Below are 6,000 nucleotides of genomic sequence, written 5' to 3' on the forward strand. Positions count from 1 at the left end.
TTCACTAACAAGACTTTGAACAGCCAAAATTGAAAGGAAAACCATCTCTGAGTTTTCTCAAATTAAAAGGAAAAAAGAATAACACCATCTCTCAATACTACCAAGTAATTAAATGAAATATACAATCAGGAATAGTTCAGCAATAGTTCTTCCAAAAATAGTATTTAATTGAATGGTTAAATTCACTTTACTCCTTAAAGTTTTAGGATTTTTTCAATTCGAACCCCAATGTTTAAAAATTAGCAATATACTCCCCTAATGTTTCAAAAATTTTTATTTGACACCCTCTGTTACTAATTTCCGTTTAATTAGATGAAAATTAAAAAAAAAAAAAAGCATTGAGGGTAATTACGTAATTTCATAGATTTTCGTCCAATTTTTAAACATTGGGGTTCAAATTGAAAAACTTCTAAAATTTCAAGGAGGTAAAGTGGATTTAACCCTTAATTGAAAAGCCATAAGACACCCTGCATGACATTGTACCATTTTGGAGCCCTCAGTGAGTCAGTGGAGCTGCACAGACTAGAAGGTTATAAAAAGAGCTATTAAGATACTGAATTTCACACGCCATATAACCAACAACATAAATGGCCATATTGAGCGCCACCCCACGACTCATGGGGGGTGGTTGACCACCCCCAACGACCCAAATGGGGTGGTCGAAACCACCCCAAGTGGCCAAAGGGGAATAATTCATCAACACCCCCACGACTCATGGAGGGTGGTTGACCACCCCCAACGGCCCAAATGGGGTGGCCGAAACCACCCCAAGTGGCCAAAGGGGAATAATTCATCAACATTTCAACTCTTAATGTAGGACTTTTGGCCAAGATTAGGAACTGTGAAATGCTCATCATCATCTTCTGGGAATTTGAGTCTAGGGAGAGACTTTGGCAATTTTTTGATAGTTTAGGGAGGGGGCATTGTTTCAATTGAAAGTTGTGAGAAAATTATCTATTAGATAATAGTTTGAAAGGGATATGTGGATTTTCCAAAAAGAAAAAAAAAATAGTCAATGCTCTCTAGTTAAGGTCATAAGTATTAAGACTTTACGAAGAAATAAAAAAGATTTATTGCGCCCCTAAAATAGGACAATAACCCACTTTATCATTAATTTGCCTCCTATACTGAATACCTTTGAAATTAATTTGCTCCCCTTTGGTCCTGCTTAGGTACTTCTCCTCACATGGGATGCCATTTTCTAATTCTTTACACAATTTTTTCACACCCATAGGTGTCTTTTAAAACCACAATTAGAATATTAGATTTTAATCCAATGGTAGTTTAAAAGCCACCTGTGAGTATGAGAAAATAAATGTAAAAAAGTGGACGTAAATGTAATATTACTCTCTCTAAAATCACGTGTGCCTTAAAGAGTTTGATGGTTGTGATTGTTTAACAAACACGTGTCATTTTAGAAGAGACGAAGAGGCATGGTTGTGATTGTTTGATGACTTTGACTTGTAAGAGGTGTTTAATTTTTTTTCCTTCTTTTTCATGGTAACATAATTTTACATAGTTTAATAAAATTGTAAGCGGCCAAGGGAGTTCATTTGCCCCCTCTCAACCTCTTTGGCTTGGGTTTTAGTCAACACTGATGGTGCATAGGATGATCACACTATTATAGGTGCGGTCATCCCCACACCAGATTGTATAATATTTACAAGAAGATAATAAAACTTCCAGTGGAGGTAACCGGTTAAGAGAAGCAACTCTTAGTCAAGAGTTGAGTTGAGACTCTATAAATAAAGTCTCACGAGAACACAAATTATATCCAAAAAATATATGTCTCATGTACGTTAGTTTTGTTACATACAAATTGTGTGTTCAAGTTTTCTCTTGTTCTCCACAAGATTTCCACCCTAACAGGAGAAATTCATCCTGAAGATTATTCTACAATTCCTACATCAAATTTCAACAGTGGTATCAGAGCCAAGTTGGGGAAGATCAAGAGAATCAAGAAATTCTGCAATTTCTTAGTCTGCCATTGGAGGATTCGGAGAAGATTTTTTCTCTCGGCGAGATCGATCATCCAACGTTGATTTGTTGAATGTTTCTTGAGTGATTGAACGTGTATATGTTCACTGTTTTGAGATTTTTTGAGTTTTGGGTTTCAAGTTTCATAATGGGTATAGTTTGGCGGGATCTTCTGAAATTTATTGTTTAATAATATTTTGTAGTTTTAAAGATCAATGTTATGGGGTTTGATTGTTTAACACAATATTTTTTGACCAATTTTTGAATTCTTTGTAACAAAATTTTCGGCCATGTATTTTCTTCGAAAGGATGATTTCTTTTTGATTGATTTTTGGAATACCCATATGTTTCTTAACCCATAAATCAAAATATTTTATGATTCTAAAACAAAATCATGCTTTAAAATCGGGATTCACTAAAGAAGATGAAGTCTGGTTCAACGGTAGAGTCTGGGTCAATGAAGAAGTGAAAGAAGAAGACAATGGTGGAAACAGATTTGAAAATGGTTTATTAATTGATTTGGTTAAAATCAATTATCGGATGCGCATGGCCTAGTGGTCAAGACCTTGCAAAGGAGAAGTGTGAGGGAGATTGCATCGGTTTGATCCACGGCATCGGCGGCTATTTGGTTTTTTATCTAAAAAGCTTTTTGACGAAAAGTTGCGACAGGAAGACTCGAACTCTCACCGTTTGAGTCCTGAAGCGAAATTGTTACTTGCTTAATTTATTAACATACAACATGTAGTGGAAGGCTAAATCCAAGAACAAGCCTATGCCACGGTTTGAAGTGGTTTTCAACCCGTGTTTCCCCATGCATGTTAGAGTAAGGCTACCTAAACCTCTAGAATTTTGTTAGTGAAATTGTTAATGCGTGTGGGTCGCATGCACTATAATTTTCATAGAGATTAAGGGGATTAACTGACATGTGAAATTAAACCACTACTTTTACCTTAGAAAATTATGTGGGTACTAAGTTAAGTTGTGTGTCTTTTATGTGACACAAATATTAATTGCTTTATGCTCCCATAATGTTGGGTTGAGCATTATTATTTTGAAGCAATTTAGAAACTCTGAACCCATAGATGTATGCATACTCTCTAAGATTCACCAATATATATACCTGGTTAGTGGGAGTTTTAAATCTTAATGTGCAATAGGATACTTAAATATTTTAATGTGATACATTGATTTAAAATATTAGCAGTGCGCCTTTGTGGCAAAATTTAATAGCACTACTAATATTGCTTAAATTTATTCTTGCGAGATATATGAGTCCAAGCAAAAATGAGAGATTTTGAGCTCTTCACGAGATATGAGTTTAGAGTAATGTAATGCAAAACGCTTTGGAGGCAAGCATGGTAGTTATAGCAAAATCTGGGAATGCAGGTTTATGTGACATATAAAGAATGGTAGAGGGTACAAAATCGACTATTCAGAGAGAAGATTGATAGAAAGTAGGGATGCTCTCTTTCTTTAGAATACCAACTAAATTACTCTTATGGAAATGATCTAACTTTTACAAGATGTAGATCCTTAACATCAAAAACTACAAGATACTCCATTACAAGATGAACAAGTCACATAGGTTCAAAACAGTGGGAGTAAAAGAAAGTTTAATGATCAATCACTTGTGGATGCAAGTGATGGAAACAGTGCGAATAAGAGATAAAGGCAACTGTCAAGCATACTCAGGGATCATCATGTTCTGAGTGATAATGAAATAAGTCTACAAGTTAAAAGATCCCTATATAAACTCATATAGTCTTCTAAACAATGGTATTTGAAGTTCCACCAAGTTATATTGGAAATAGGATATGAGATGAGTCTGTTAAATCACTATGTTTACACATAGAGGTGCCAAAATAAGTTAACAACATAGCCATTATATATTAATGATATATTGTTAGCTGGTAATTGTCCAGATATGGTGAATGAAATAAAATGCATTCTCAAGATCCGAATTTAAAATGAAAGACATGGGTAGTGACACTCATGTTCTTTTTACAAGAATTTGTGGATATAGAAATTCATGATTATTGTTTTTGGATCGAAAACTATCTGGATAAAATGTTCAAAAGGTACAATTTGGAGAATTGTAAAGTTTTGAGCAAACTTGTTTGCGAAGGGCAAAGAGACTATGTGCCCGAGAAATGAGGAGATAATAATAAAGAAATGGAAATGTCCCCTATGCATAGGCTATGGGCATCCTCATGTATGTTATGACAAGTATTAGGCATGACACTGATAGGTAGTGAAGCAAATACTGTGATATTTGCATGGCATTAAGGTTTGAAATTGTGTATTGAGCTAAGTGATTTTGACTTTATTGCTTGTAGTGATGCAGGTTTTGTAGGTTATGTAGATAAGAAATTTACAAGTGAATACATATTCCTATTTGGTAGAATGGTTGTCTCTTGGTTTGAGTAAGAAACAAGGTTGTGTTGTGGAGTTCACAATGGAGCTTAGTACATTGCATGCAGCACAATGGTAAGTAATTTGGTCTGGATTTAATTTTTTGTCGACAGTTTAATTTAGGTATACCTAGTAGACCAATAAATGTGTTTTGTGATAATAAGTATGTTATCTCTTTAATAAAAAATGGAGCACATAGCTCCAAAGACAAACACATTGATAGAATTTATCACTGTATTCAAGATATAGTGGAGAGATGTGAAGTAAAAGTTGAATTTATTTCATCATAGAGATGGTAGCTGATAAGTGTCAAATATTGCATATTTGGACCTCTTTATTTACATTAGTTAATCATTTAGTTGTGTCGTTATTTAATGTTTTGTGTTTTTAGTATTTTGTAGGTCATTGAAGAAAAACTGCAGCTTTAAAGGGAAAAATGAAAAGTTTGGAGTAAAGCATACTTTGAGAAGATCTAGATGATGTGGTTAAGTTTAACCAAATCCAATAAAAGGTTAAATTGGATTAAAGATCAGATTGGATTAAAGTTCAGATTGGATAAGATTTCGGATTGGATTCAAATTCAGATTCTGTACATGTCTCAATATTTTGACCATAACTTTCTGCTAAAATATCGGATTGAAGTGATTCATACCGAATTGGAAATTTCACTCAAAATACTACAATTCGTTATGAAATAGGATTTTCCTAATTCGGACGGTTACTATACCAAAATTGCCCCGCAATTAGAGGACACAAATTTGGATGAATCCTATTCCGATTTCAGACTTCTATTTTGACTGGGAAACAGACCTCCAAATTATCTAGGTTTAATAGGGCTTCTAGGACTTCTCTAATCCTATAAATAGACTTCTTTGCATTTAAGAAAATATATAGAATTCCAGAGAGAACAATTATACAGTTTTTCTCTTTTTGGTTTAGGTTATCTTTAGATTTAGGTTTTATTTTTATGTGGAGCTAAATTCCCAACTAAGGTTGGGGATGAAGCCTCACCGATGAAGAACATCAATACTTTCATGTAAGTCTTTATTTATCTGATTTTATTGGGTTTAATATGTCAATTGGTTTACTTCTTTTCAATGTGTGGAGTAATTCTTGTATATCTTTTGTGATTCAAGGATACACTTGATGATTTAAGATAATTTCACATCATTGATTGCTTGATTTTATTTGCTTAAATAATTGGATATCCCTTGTGATTTGTTCTACGGATACATTTGGTGTTTCAATTAAGATTGGATATCTTTTGTAATTTACGGATACATTTGATGATTTAATTGATATTGGATTCCTCTTGTGATTTGTGTAATGAATGGATACATGTGATAGTTTTGATTAATTGTTTGAAGCATAGTAAAACATATTTAAGATTTTAATTGTGAGAACTTCAGATTAATATTGATAAACATGAAAGTATGTTGTTATGATTCGGTGAGTGTGAATTCCCAAACCTTAGTATTTTATTTCTTAATTTATTTTAATTAGTTTATGTTTGTCTTTTAATTTTGAAAACAAAATTCAAAACCCTTCTGGAACTAGATTAGGATTTAATTAGTTTAGATTTAAATTACTCTTTCAAAAATACAATTCTCT

Source organism: Corylus avellana, chromosome 2 (assembly GCF_965113065.1).
Source record: "Corylus avellana chromosome 2, dhCorAvel1.hap1.2, whole genome shotgun sequence".
Lineage (NCBI taxonomy): Eukaryota > Viridiplantae > Streptophyta > Magnoliopsida > Fagales > Betulaceae > Corylus > Corylus avellana.